Source organism: Helicoverpa armigera, chromosome 6 (genome assembly GCF_030705265.1).
Source record: "Helicoverpa armigera isolate CAAS_96S chromosome 6, ASM3070526v1, whole genome shotgun sequence".
NCBI classification, from domain to species: Eukaryota; Metazoa; Arthropoda; class Insecta; order Lepidoptera; family Noctuidae; genus Helicoverpa; species Helicoverpa armigera.
Window position 1 is genome coordinate 498,124 of NC_087125.1, and position 15,457 is coordinate 513,580.

The 15,457-nt window shown below is 37.6% G+C and overlaps 1 protein-coding gene across 1 annotated transcript in view; it reads left to right on the plus strand.

Moving 5' to 3' along the window:
• LOC126053468 (dynein intermediate chain 3, ciliary) overlaps nucleotides 1-15,457 on the plus strand; it is a 235,617-nt gene that overhangs the window by 47,114 nt on the left and 173,046 nt on the right. The window lies entirely within an intron of this gene.

A 15,457-nucleotide genomic window follows, 5' to 3' on the forward strand; every position in this document is an offset into this window, starting at 1 on the left:
CTACTGGTAATACGCTAAACGATGCCTCAACGCACAAATTTTCACACAGATAATGGCTTTTGGGGAGTCTGCCAAGAGCTCGATGCGCTGATCAAAGAGGTACTACAATTTAGGTATTTTAGACAGAGCTGTTTTTGATAGAATATCAATAGCCAAAATGGTATTTACATGGTGTTTAGACATGATTTTGCTTTCATTATGTTACAATATAAGCATTAGATTTTAGTAAGATTTAAACACAAATAATAGTTGAGTAATAAAACAAAAACACAGATTTGATTCACCACATTGAAACGCCACGAATAGCCGTGCAACGTAACTAAATATACATCACCTATTTGATGTCTGTTCAAAGAATTGATGTGTCTAAAATTACAGTAGTGCAAAGCCTATAATCCGGCTCATATTATCTGTAGTAAGCCTCGCCGTGCCCGCGGCTGCACTCGCGTTGGCGCCGCTCCAGGTGATCGCTCTGTACGTAATAACATGTTTCGCTTCGGCATTACTGTTGTAGTATTGGTAGTGCTGTGGAAATTATCGCATGTTCACAGGCTATAATTAGGGGTGTACATAGGTGTGTTAGTTTGTATCAGGTTCGGTATGCAATGAATAAAGTTATTCAAACAATTATAGGTTACTAGAAAATGATATACTTAATAACAACTTACGTGGAAAATCACGGGGTTTTTTTTATTCCCAATTTATACTAACTGATTCCTGTGGTTTCACTCACTTCCCTAGTTTTCAGCAATTTTATAACAGAGAAATATTTTTTCAAATGGGAACAGTTTACTACTGTTTACAAACAAAAAACGTTTCCTTTTTATTATATGAGTATATTGAGTATGACTTTAGTGATATCTCATAAAATACGAAAAGAACTGCTCACTTTTAGTGATTGCAACGTAAAACCTGATGCACATTTTACACCCACCTTCAGCAAACGTTAATCCCATTTAATAAATGTTGTAGCGAAACTAGTTCGATATAATGTCGGCGTGTAAACACAGGTGTTTGAGTTCACGGGGTTCCTGTGTTTCCCTCAGCAGCCTCTATTTGCCTAGCCCGAACATTTTGCCAACTTTTGTTCGTACATTTTGACCCATGTTTGACTGCAGTATTGCATGCACAAACTTGTATGTTATTCTAATACGAACGCTCATTTATTTATTTTTTCTTCATTGTGTTACATTGTACGAGGTTTAAATAAATATGATTTAAGCTAACAACCTCATTTAAAATTATAAAATTGTGATGTTGGTTATTATGGTTCGTGTAAGTATTTTTAGTTTTATAATTAAGTAGCTTTTGTTTAGCTGAACATGTTAGCAATTTGCAAGTCTTAGAACATGCAACTTTTGAATATTTTGCTAGTATAAAAATATTTTAACTTTAACTAGGTACATAAATACATAACACTGGTCGAAAAATACTGCAACGACCGCTTATTTCATCCATTATTTTACTCTTCTTGCTAAACAGAATTTGAGCCTTAATTTATTACCCACACAGCAAACACCAAATCCCAATTGAAAAAAAAAAAAACAATAAGCAAGCAGTTTATAAACACGTCATTATAACAAATGCCTACGAAATCAAAAACAACGCTCCAGAGAATCAGCAAGAGGATTTATTCATTTTCACATTCACAACTCATTTTAACTTTGGCGAGAGCGAAAAAACAAGGGTAGGTACAGACACCCATAAAAGCCGATGAAAACAATCAAAATTACCAAAAAACCTACATACAAAATTGACTATTCTATAACTAACTGTTTCGACTACAGAAAAAAATGCCAGCACTTCAGAGAGTAGGTAAGTACTGCACACAAACACAGCTTTTGCATTTGAGATTTTAGTGTTCCGCCATTTTGAAATTTGTTAATGTAAACTTTTGTTGCCGACTGTACATAAAATAATGAGTGGAGAAGAATAAACGAAGTGGCCCGATTGAGGTCACATTACTCATGCAGTAAGCAGATGAGTGTGGCAGTGTGGCAGTGGGTGCAGCTATCGCCGCCGCCATGATTGATTCATTGCGGGGCCAGAGCTTAATGTTTCGTTAAATTATTGTCATATAATATCCTGCAGCTGCTGGGAAGTAAGATAACATTTTTCATTGTATTTTTCAGTTCATTTTTAAGGGTATTAATTTAATATTAACATATGGCTTCATAGTGTGCGCCTCCTGCACACACTGAGCAGTCACCTTTTCGATATGATTGTGATGCGGGTTTAATCTTTGCATGGAGAAAATATTTGCTTAAACTACTTAATAACTTATTCAAAATATTCTACTAGAATTTGCCACTTTTGGACTATTTTTATCACACAGACAAAAATATTCCTTTGATAACAATATGTGCAGCTTGTTAGATCACAACAAACTATTGTAATCTACATTGTAAAACGACCCGGCGCGCCGCGACCATCGGTTTTAGAATTTCAGTTTTAGTTTCAGTTCGCTCAATAAAATGATGCCAAAAACGGTAATAGAATAGTAGCTCAAATTGAATTACAAATGAAACACAAATATTACTTCAATGCAAAGTTGACTGTCATTACGAGAACGTTATTACAGTGAATGTGACGTGAAATCACTTTGAAATTCATCTTTTATGATCAACGTTATGAAACTATTGAAACAGGTTACTGGTTCACGTTTATTCAGTTCAATTTAAATAGAATTGCATTTTTAGCATTCATTGTTATGTTATAAATGTGAAAATAATTTTGTTTGTTATATTCAAATGTTTAAATAAGCCATTTCAATGAGCTATTGAATAGGAGAGGTCTATTCAATATTTGTCATTCGAGTGTACCACAGTTACACGATGAAACAAAACCGCAAACTAGTGTCAGAATAAAACAAAATACATCGGCTATTTCGTTTTGAAAACCCCAAATGATAAGTGCAAAAGCAAACCAAATTCTTTATGCAAATAAACGCGTGCAATTTTTAATAAATAAACAGTGGGATGCGCTGGAACTACGTAATTTGCATGGTGCGGCTGGCAGCTTAATCGCGGCGCGTCGTGTTCACACCGACACAAGTGACTCTTTATAATTTAACTGTCGCACGTCGCTGCTGTTATTATATTTTAAACTGGATGGTGATAAAGTGGCTCGCGATAAATAACCCATTATTTGCGTGGACTCCCAGATAAATGAGGTTTCCCGATGTCGTTTGTCATGGCAGCCGAGATTACCTGGATTCGAAATGGTATGGCGCTGCGGGTGCTACTGTTCTTTTTATTTAAAACCGTCCAAGAGATATCATTCAAATTATATCTAGAACATATAAATATGAGTCCATTTTATTGTTAGCAAGTGTAGTGTACAACAGTATGTAGTAGTGTGAGGCTAACACAGTTAACTTCATTCTATTTATCATCGGTTCAATGGCGTGGAAACTGCGCAACGGCACTTTAAAATTAATGTGTGATAGTACAGCCGTATTTGTGATTTACCTATCTAACGTGACTCTGTGTTAGTTTATACCTCCTATATTTCAGATGGAACTATAAAGCTGTTATGTATAGAAGGTATAGTATATCAATATGATAATAAACAGTAGCGAATTTTAATCCTGTGCACCATTAAAGCAGTCTCGTCGCCACAACCTGGCTATAACTCTGGAGCCCGACCGGCAATCGTCGGTCTTGTATTTTAAAAGCTCGTTAAATACTGTACTGGCGGTAATTTGATCCGAGCCAGGGCGCTCTTAATTACGAGCGGCCACATTTAAACTCGCCTCAAGGCCATACAACCCGAGCTAGGCGATCCTCGGTCAGACCTTTGTACTGCGAACACTTCGCCACTAAAATGCTTTAAATTATTTACGCCCTGTTTCTGAAGCCTGTGCTAACTGTCTGCTAAACTTATTCATCTAAGTAAGTAGGAATCTGATGTAGGGTATCCACACCTGGATGTTCCCACGGCAGTTATGTCTAATTATTGTGGTATTAACTTTTATCGTTGCGGTTATGTAAGCGCCGAGTGATTATTTGCGTGTGTGGTAATGCTACTTTTTCGTATTATTCCTACAATATACCTAAACGCAATTTAATACGAGTGTGTCAGTTCAACTAACTTTTCTAAGTGTAAGTATCTTGAATATAAATGCATAAAAATGATTACTGCTTTGACATACCGTGATACATTCCTAATTGCTTACATTTTGAAATTAAACAGACAATTGTATTATAGTAATACGAAAGAACAGTTTGTTGTCTCAGATACCGCGTACAATACTGAGGCGAGCAGATATCCGCGGAATCTCCCCTACGAGCAAGGGATCAAAGGACGGTCGCGTCTGATCCCTTAGTTGTGAACTATTGCCATCAGACGCGAAAGTCGTTTGTTGCATACTTCTACACTCACACAACTTTCCTCATTAGACTTCTTTTACTTCATGCTTCCTATGTTATCCCGTTTTTAATAAGACTTAGGTACTTTTTATAAATGATGTCCTTCAATTTACCTTGAAGATTCTGGGGCCTTATAGTTCAAATGAAAGATTTTCTGTAATGTACAGTCGTGCGACAAGCCTAACTCAGTTACGTACTAACGAAGTTCCAACGAAGGTCGATACTAGACTAGACTAATTCAATTAAATATCTCGTTCGGCCGATTAGCTTCGGCCAACAATCCCATAGCCTGAATACGTTGATGTTGTTCCAAACACGTCGCTACTCAACTGTCGAAGTATGTCGAAGTTAGCAAACCTTGTTGTAAGACATGACAATAGGTTGTCACCTCTGAGCGGCATCAGATCCGGCAAGTTGGCCAACTAGTACAATATTCAGAATATTTAAGCGTGTCGAGTGAGTACATTAAAGTTGTCGAACAAGGAGCGAGTTGTCGTAATCCGCGCAAGTTTGCCGCACAGATTACGCGCGTTCGATTTGCGACTTACTCGACACTTTGCCGAGTGAAGTGGAATCATCGCGACTTTATATTGATGAGGAAGAGTTTTACAAGTCAAATTGTCTTCTTTCTTTGTCGTATTATGTTGTATACCATGTTGGCACATTTCTGATTAATAATATCAATTAAATTATTATAAGAGAGATTTGTTTTAGGTTTCAATAATTAAAAAGTGTTTTTATAGACACTAAGCTTTTCCCATATATGTAGGTCACATTTGAACGAAAACTGTATCTGAACACAATATAAGTGAATTCTGTATAGGCTGACTCTCCTTGCTATCAACACAAATAAACCAAACTACCGAAACGACGTGCAATAAACACTATCACTGCATCGATAACACACAGCACAAGTACATCGTTCCATTGAATAAACAACTGATAAAAATCTCCGAAAATTTGCGACAGACGGTGCCACGCGTTTATTTCCACGGGAATATATCGTGCTCTGAGGCAAACAATATTATTTGTGAAAATAGAATTAAAATAGAGTTTGCATTTTATTGCCGTGGCATAGGGCTATGCATGGGTATGCGTGCATGCCAGGTGGTGCGATACTTTCAGCATATTTCCTCGTTTGTTAAGCATGATGGTAAATATTTTTCGCAGGGTTTCCAATTTTCTGAAATATGAAGAAATATTTATAAGCCTCTAATTAAAGTAATTAAATCTCAGACTTGAAATGACTTTTCCTACTATTTAAAGTAATTGACACATTACGGTGTATAATTGGGTATTTTTATACGCTTGAGCTCATTAGCGGAGGAGGTCTGTTTGCATTTAAAGCGCCATCATTACGGGTTCAGTTTGGGAGACAATCGCCCATTGTGGTGGATACAGGGCGATGCCGGGGCGAGGGGGGCGAGGGGAGCAGGGGGGGGGTGGTGGTGAGCAGCACGTTACCTGATAGTGGAATGTTTAAGTTTGTAAGGATGTATGTACGTTTGTAACTCCCGCGAGACAACTGGATTGGATTTTTACTTAACTTGATATAAGGAGAATATATCGGTGGCCGAAACCAAGTACCAAAAGCGCCTATTAAGCTTAATTTATTCGTCTGGCTGCGTGAAAGTGAGCAATTTATTTTGTCTGTCTCAAACAATAAAATGGGTACAAAAGTAAATAAGTCCCAATTTAAAAACGGTCGAGTAAATTCAAATGCGATAGGTCTGCGTGTATGTAAATGAACTCCACTTAGTTAAGTCCCTAAGGTCAGGGGCCCAAACTCCGCAACTTAGCAGACATCTAAGTAACCTTTAAGTCTTATTTTCACGTAATTTTCAACTACTTAGCAGCGAGCAGTGAAGTTTCATTATGTTGTTTCCTTAATAGATATTATTTTGGCTTATGATTTAAGTTTTATAGACTTGAATTGTTTTTGTTATTTAGAAAATTGATAAATGGAGTTATTTTGTGTATTATTTTATATGGATAGCCCCTTTTTTCATGAGATATTATCAAATGACTCTCCCGCTTTGGGTTAGCAGCGTGAGGAAGTGTCAGACTTTAGATAGGTACTAAAACCCATCATGTTCCTTCTTAAGAGTTTTATGTACCTACCAGCGCCGCGGTAACTCTTTCGAACAATATCCCTTTTAATGAAATAACTGATTCTTTCTCTTAATAAATAATTTCATAGGAGATCAGCCAGAATTATTTCGCAAAATAAGCCACATTTGAGGGCTCGAGCCACTCATGCAGAAAATCCCTCTTAACTAATTATTTAATTAAAAACTCGTGAATAATTATATTTAATTCTTCAACGTAATAAAATGGGAGTATAACGTAATATGAGGATTGACGTTGTAATATATTTTGCCTTAGTTTGATTACGGCTGTGTAAGCCGCTTTGGTCAGGTTTATACAACATTCAATTAAAATGTAATCGAATAAAAATGAGCCGACCCCGGCCTTAACTATGTCGGCTGGATCACAGGGACGGTTTAGTGTATCATGTATGTATGGAATTCATTATATTTCTAATACCTACATTTTATATTTTACTACAAATAAACCAAATATTTAGTATTGTAATTACGTACTGAAACTATAATTTGCTCAGAATTTCGTGACTACTCAAAATGATTCTGAAAACCAGCATTTAGAACGACTGCTTATCACAACAATGTAGTTATCATCCAATATTTTCTAGCCAACATCTTATCTAGCTATCACAGTTTTAAATCCACCTTAACAATTATCTTTAGAACAACCATCACGTAGTATCCTCAAAACGAAATCTAGCAATGCACCACAAGCGTCAGAACAATCAGAAACTTCACCCACATAAACCGATCTTGTATCAAATAACAATAAGAACGCTCCTCAGTGTTCACAAACATTGTAATACGTGGCGCCGTGATTACAAGCTCAACACTTGTGTTTCAATTACACGCGCTCCGATACAAGGCAAACAGCCGGCGTCGCTCGCATGTTGTTACCGAAATTCATTGGCTTCACCCGCTCATATTTACACGCCTTGTTTGGACAACACTAACTTGTTGGACTTAAATTAACGTTTTTATCTTTTTTTGGTTGGTAGTTTTATTGGTTTGAGGTTAGTGTGTGATAGATAAGATGTAATGAGAAGAGATGAAAAGAAGATTCTTTTATTCGTATTTTTTTAAGATTCTTTGATTTCGATAAAATACCTTTACCAATATACACTGAAAAAGGGGCAGAAATTGACGTCTATTTCTATACATATCTTCGATGACCTATATTCCAAAGTAACGTTTGAATATTATATTTGGTTATATCTCGTGGGATCCACAAAGGTATCATGTAACAGTAACGCATATAGTTCGCCCATATCCATATTAATGAATAAAATTACGGCCAGTTAATAAACATGCCACCTGAGAATAAAGTCCCAAAAGCTATCAAAAAGGCCGCTGAAATTCATAAAAGAGAGCTTAAAAATACACGAGTTTTACTTGGTATTCAGTACGAATGGAGGCTTGTTATGGTCTCCAACTTATAAACTATTGATTGAACTCAGCAAAAACTACAACCAGCATAAATAGGAATATCGGTATTTTCCGGAAACACGTAATATACGATGTTATTTTTCCTCAAACAGTGCGCACAGAAACCATGGCTTATATTCATAGAACCTATATAGAATTACAGCGTCGCGACGCCGACTGGTGATTGATTGCTAACATCCACACATCTTCCACCATAACATAAGACAAGGGAATCACCCGGGTTTGGCCGGATCTCACGTGTACTCACGACAAAGTGCCACTCCCGATACATCTGGATTTGTCGTACAAACGTCACGCAAGCGATATGTCGTTTTAAATATGTACGCGTAGTGATGCTCAACCGCCGAATGTTCGCCGAAAGCCGAAAACTATCCGGCTCAAGTTAATCGGATATCGTAGTGTGTGTTGTTTGGTAATCTGGTTTATTGGATAAAAAGCGCGAACAATTCCCTGTAATCGTATTAGGCTGTGGATTGTGTTGTGTTTCGTTTAACTGAAATTGAATGGTAGAAGTAAAATCTGCCAACCTGTGAGCTCTTTTCTTGCAAAGCACAATTTAGTTTGTATGCTAATTATAAAATATTTACAGAAAAATCGGTTTTCTCATTTCCAACATTGCAGAAAACGATTACTTTCGGAGCGATATTAAGGGAGACCGAACTTTGGTACCTATGTCTAATAAATTTCTGCATAACTTTAAATAAAAATCACACGAACAAAACACAGCGAACTAAAACTGCAGCGCGCAAAGCTGTTTTCTCATAATAAAAGCGTGCGCTAAACTTAAATGCAGTTCCCAACTCGGAGCCACAACTCTTTAATAACCACACATAATCTATCTCTGGCATGCACGTTCAGTTATTATATTCATAACAAGCGCCGACAGATTCCTCGCCGAGAGCCGGATAGTCATTACTCACGAGCGGAGCGCGTCACTACTAAACACGCATTATAACACCCAGTAGGTATCTGCTTGAGGAGAAAAACCTTCGCAAGTGATATTGATGAATAATTCATGCGGCGACGGCGTCAACAATAAGGAAGCAGTAAGTGTTTACCGTTTGTGAATAGCTGAATATCTGATAGGATGTTCGACTATCCGACCAGCCGACCGACAATTACGTCCGATTTATGAGTTTGCCTTGCTAATGACGGCACTATTTCGCCTGTCGGATGTCTACCACCATAAATGGGTTACAGACCAAAAGCCCGGTTTCCTAGCTATTACCTAAATAGTAATGAGCGAATATTAGCTGAGTGTTGGTTCACAATTAATATGAGCGCGGTGAAATTAAATTCGTTTTATGAAGGAACATTTTTGAGCAGTATTTTCATTACGTTTAAATGATGACGGAACGTTTTAGCTAAACAGGTCTCACTTGGTTCGTGTGAATGTTTTTTTGGCAAAGTAATTCTGAAAGGATTTTAATGAGATTGCTGTCACAGCCCATGAACCGCCGTGTGCCGCACCGCTAATGGCACACGAAGGTTTAAACAGACATATTGTTATTGTTGATGATGAACAGGTCTCATATCAAGTAAATAAAAAAAGAGTTACCGCGCCAATTTGCTGAAAAAGAAACACTTTCATACACTTCTTTTTTATACAAATGCACTCTTGTAATCCTCATTTCATATCTAGACCAATCACTATCAAAATGCGAGCATACATAACCTAACATAGGCAAATGATTTGAATGTACACACAAATGTAAAGCGGAAGGTAACAATATATACATAAAGGTACGCACAGACAGGCAACACGTCCGCACGCTATTGGCAATTTCCTTTGTCAAGTGTAAGCGGATTACGTCATCTGGAATTGTTTTCCGAATAATTTTCCAAATCTAAGTCGGATTTAGTTTTATTGATCCGATTTAGAACTGTAAAGACGTTAGTGGGTAAGTGGGTATAAAAGAGTTTACCTCCGGAGGGCAGTAAAGTGAGGCGCGTTGCTGCGATGCGGGGAGTTGTGCACGTTTAGCTAAATAGTGGGTAAGCAGGGGGGGGGGAGGGGAGGAACAAAGCCACTGCTTCGTGTGTTGCTTTTATTTTATTGTTTAGGTGGCTTTATTTTAGTTTTCTGCAGTCTAATAAATCTCTTTATTTGTTTTATATGCAGCAGTTCAAATACTAACATTAGTTGCCCATAATATAAAATAACTGTTAATTTTCCAAACACTTATCTAATAAAATAACAAACAGTAAACCCTATTTTTCTTGTTAGCTAATCCGATTTAACATTTAGCTTACACAAAAGATGTTTCCGTAATCCATATTTACATAAACGCCGTATCTTCGGCTTTACCCACAGCCTAGGATCAAGTCTATTGTTAAACTGTTGAGTATCAACATTATTACCGTACTATTGTGAAGAGTTTTCATATATACTCATATTAATGACATTTATGGGACCGTAGCTCAAGTTAAAGGTATGATGGGAATACCTCCACCCTCCCTTCCTTTTCAATATTTCACGAACGCTCACATATAAAAAATATAATATTAAATCCATAAATCAAGTGGTCCACAAATCCTCACGAACATAATTTTATTTCTTACAACAAGAGGCCGAGCTCAGTAAATATTGAAATAGTACAAATGTTACAACAAAAATGTATAATAATCTTTTCAAATATTTCAAAAGTAAATTACGTATCAAATAAAACTGAAGTACGTGACGGTAACAGTGATGTTAGTAACGTTACTGAGTCGGGACTTGACTGTTTAGGGTATTTTCACCGTTGAACTCAAAATAATGTAAAGGGGGGACTTTTTCATACGACTTTCACGTGCGTGGCCAAATGTTTGGTTATATCTTGCAAACTTATTTATAAAATTGCTATATAACTTACTTAGCTCATTGCATTTTTCAATCATTAAGATTCCAACAACGTTTTCATTCACAGCAGTAAATAAATATTCAGTTTTATAAAGAAGAAAGTGAAAAAATATATTCTCCGCGGCGTACAGTGAGCGTTAATCCTTATAAGCGGAGTGTATTCCGAACAGATTTGTGCTGCCCTGATTTGTGTGCTACGTGAGCGTCTACGCCGGGTCTACGCCGCTACGCCGCTACGTTGCTACGGGCTACGAGCTACGAGTTATATGCTACGAGTATAACCCGGAGTTGTTATTTTTACAGCGATGAGGCTAATTAATACCGAGAGTGTAGCAAGATGAAGTTATTAAAGTTGCTTGTTTAAATGCAGACTGGAAAAATCAACTTGGCTTTGTAAAATAGTAAAAAGTTAAACGAAGTTAAGTTTTTAAACGTCTTCAGAGGGTATCTCCATACTTCTCTTGGATGTACATAGGTATAAGCATATAAATACTACTTAACAGAATAATCTTGTCATAACAACGGAGAACACACAAACTAGTAAAGCGGTTAACATTGACATAAGCAGTAACTGCGCATATTAACTGCTGGTTCAACTGCGGAACTGTATTGAAATTACTTGTTAATCTTAACACGCCAGTATTAAATTGTGTGGTTTATATTTGCGTGTGTCTCATATTTTCCTATATTTTGAATCATAGAATTTGGTATTTTAGTCTACACATATAGAGCCAAAGGAATAATCGGTTTTATTGAACGCGTTTATCTTATTAGCAAATGATATGATTCGAAAAAAAAACAGTGTTAGATACCCACTTATGTTAGAAGGCTATTATGTTACTATTTATCTGGGTCCGGGAAGTATTTCCCACGGTACGGTAAAACCCGACATTTCAGAAATAAATAAACGTACTAAAATTCTAGAGAAACAGGTATGTATTGAAAAAAGCTTGGGTAAAAAAATATTATTTTTCCGAGTTATACAACAATATTTGTATTCTGAGGATGTTGAAGACATAACAAATAGAGTTTTCTCAGAAAACATCCGGATATAAGTAGGATTTTTGTTGTCAAGTACGAGGATAAGTAATAGTGACCTTCACTTTGACCTGTTACTAACCCAGAGGTAAGTCAATTACTTACCAGAACTTAGAGTACTTACTCGCAAAGAAAAACTATGTACAGCATCACGGGTTCGATTCGCGAGTCTGGCCAAAATCGCCTATAAGAAACTTTCACTGCCCAGCCCGGAGTCTGGAAGTTGGTGATTGACACACCCGTGCATCGGAGAGCACGTAAATGTCGGTCCTGCGCCTGATCTCTCTCCGGTCGTGTCGGATTGCCGTCCCATCGGGCTATGAGAGATAGATCTCCTAAGAGAGTGTAGCTGCCGTGGTCGATAAATCGATGTAGTTGCCATCTCTGGATCATACTAGCTAAGATACTTTACATACCACTACAATTCTATATTTAAACTAAATGTTTATTTATGTTTGTCGTAAAGAAATCCTTAACCTTCTCGTATTTAACGTGTCCCGTCTCGCAGTGAATAATATATGGCGGAGGCTGTCGGGGCGCTGTGACGTCACGATGACGTCACGTGCATTATTCACAGGAGACAAGCGGCGCCCGGTGCCGGCAACAGTGTTGTGTGTACTGTGTAATGTGCTGTTTCTTTGTTTAAAATAATCGATGCGTGTTATTACAAACAGTTAAGCCATGCCCGATGGGTACACAATTGTTTATGTTTACCTTTTTATGTTGTAACTAATTACAATTAATTTATATCTTTATGTCATTCAAGACACAGAAGATACAAGATATGAAATAGGTAAGCCATAGTACTTGTAGGTTATAACGCATTAATATAATAACTCTCAAATCTACATCAGTTTCAAAATCTCTGAAAATTATTATTAATTTACTGATTTACATAATTTTCTGATATATCCTTATTACTCCAACGTATCTGAGAATGTTTATTCTAACCAATTGCCGCTAGTTAGGTCGAAATTCGGAGCTTGAAGTGATCCAGACGGGTATACCCTGGTACACCCGGCTATACTCGGGTACACGGCACAACTTCCTCATTACAGAACATTTGGTTACTACAGTCTTACTAGATCCCCTACGGTTTCCGTGCACAGCAAGGTAATGCAGTAAGACCACTCCACAATGTCCTGATAATAGTACTAAATAATATGACACACGATGACATCGTGTCATTCACAAATAGCATCGGTAGATTAATATAAACCAATTTCCAGAAAGAGTTCTCTTATATTATTTCAAATGAAACAATCGAAATTATGATGCATACTTTGTAGGTATTGCGTAGTATGGAATGGTTACTAATTTAAGTTAGGCTGAGTATTTACCCGTACCTTATCTATTTATTTCGTTGTTTGTAACAATTCTCCTGCATACACCTACCTACTGCAAGTAGCCCGAGGGAAGCTCTCAGTGCTTAATATCTCGCTGGTATTAATTTAATAAGCGCACTAGCTCCGCACCGCGGCGTCGCTCGCTTTATTAGCGTGAACACCGTCATTCGCGCCTCACGGGGTACTTAGCGACGATTCATGACGTCATACGATAGCTGCACATCTGGCTGCTTTTTGCAATATATTTTGTGTCAACAAATAGTACTGAGCAATAGGTTAATTCTTATTTGCAGGCCTTTTCTGCAAAATAGCGCATGCCACGGGTATGTGACAGACGGTTTCAAATAGCTTATTTCCCAGACTAAACTAGCCGGCTTAATCTTTCGTACTAAAATAGTTATTTTGTTATTTTGCAAGTTAGTCATTAAAATTATTTGCGGTAATTAAGGTCGGTAGTTTTTTACCATGTCTGAAACGAATTGAATTGCCGAAACTAACGTAAGGGTTGTTATCTTGTCAGTGACCATTCTTGTCTACGAGCATGAACCACATAATCAACGCCAAGCGCTTCAACCTCAAGCATCTCTCAACGGAACGCACCGCAAACTGTATTCGCTAATGTATCGGAATTATCGCGTCCACCAATCCGAGCGCTTGATGACATACCGACGCGTGCGACACGACAGACGCGACACGCGACAAGTGCGACACAAGCTGCGGTGTCGCAACTGCCCTGATTGATGTGCCGAGCAGCGTCTGAGATGTCGGCAGTAACCGCGGTGCGCTCAGCCGATAATATGGCGGTTTGCTATTCATTATTGTATATCACGGTCCAGTAATTGTTGCTGGTATTAGTAATATTGTTTACTGATATCTAGTTAACAGTTGTCTGAGTAAATTGGTGAGTTGAGAATCTATACTAAATATTATAGAGCTGGAGAATTTGTTTGTTTATTTGAACGTACTAACCTATCTCTCTTTTTACCCGGGTACGCATAATAAGCGGGTTAAACCGCAGGCAGACGCTAGTAATCAAATAAAGACTTCTTGTTTCTATTGCTTACTTGATCTTGATTCGGTTCTTCGCTTGTACTTCAAATGTGTTCAATGTCACCACAACCTTTTCTGAGACTAATGAACTAAATTAATAAAACTAGAAACCAAATCCATCTTGACAATTACTAAATAAGTCTATGTCTAGACCCATTTAGAACATTCGTCATCATTAGTTGTAGACATATCGCATTCAGTCACATCAAGACTAAATAAAATTATGTAAACTTCTTGCTAAAGAAAACATAAAGATTTGCTACAAATTATAATATTTTAATCAACAGCCGCAATAAAATGCGAACAAAAATAAAACTTGTGAATCTTAATTACTTTCTGGAATTTATTAGTGTCCATTTCGAATGCAAACGTCAAAACTTTTTAACATCCAAAGCGAAACTTGGCTGAATAGAAACACAAAGAGAAACAAAGGACTGACATCACTTTCTACTTTTGAAATAAGTGCTAATTGTTTTATACAGTTCACCAATGTTCTAGACTCGCTCCTGATACCTGTATTACTTATTTAAACCGTTACACACAGTTTACATTACAGTTAATTTATTACATGGCTTCTTTAGCTTAATAATAATATGAGCCTTTCATGTCACCATCCGGGTGAGTCTATCAGACATATTATATCTGGTTGTTCTCGTTTGGCTAATGGTGAATATTTGCACAGACATAACCAAGTGGCCAAGATTATCCACCAGCAGCTTGCTCTGCAATACAACCTTGTAGACCTTGAGGTACCGTACTACAGGTATGCGCCCGACCCAGTTCTCGAAAAGGACCATATCACGTTGTACTGGGATCGATCTATCATCACTGACAGGACTATTGTAGCCAATAAGCCTGATATTGTGGTGATAGATCGATTAGCGCGCCGCGCGATGATAGTCGATGTCGCCGTTCCGCATGACGAGAACCTTGTGAAAGCTGAGAAAGAGAAACAAATAAAGTATCTCGACTTAGCGCACGAGGTTGTCGCCATGTGGAGTGTCGACACGGCTGTTGTTGTGCCGATTGTCGTTACGGCCAATGGTTTAATAGCCAAGAGCCTCGACGAACACCTCAGGAGGCTCTCGTTGGGCGGCTGGATCAAGGGACTGATTCAGAAGGCAGTACTCCTTGATACGGCACGTATTGTGAGGAGGTTTCTGTCTCTGGGACCCTAACCACCGGTACCTTGGACCCTGTGCCCGATATCGGTGGCAACCTATTTTTTATATTTTTAAATGTTTTTTTATTTTTATATTT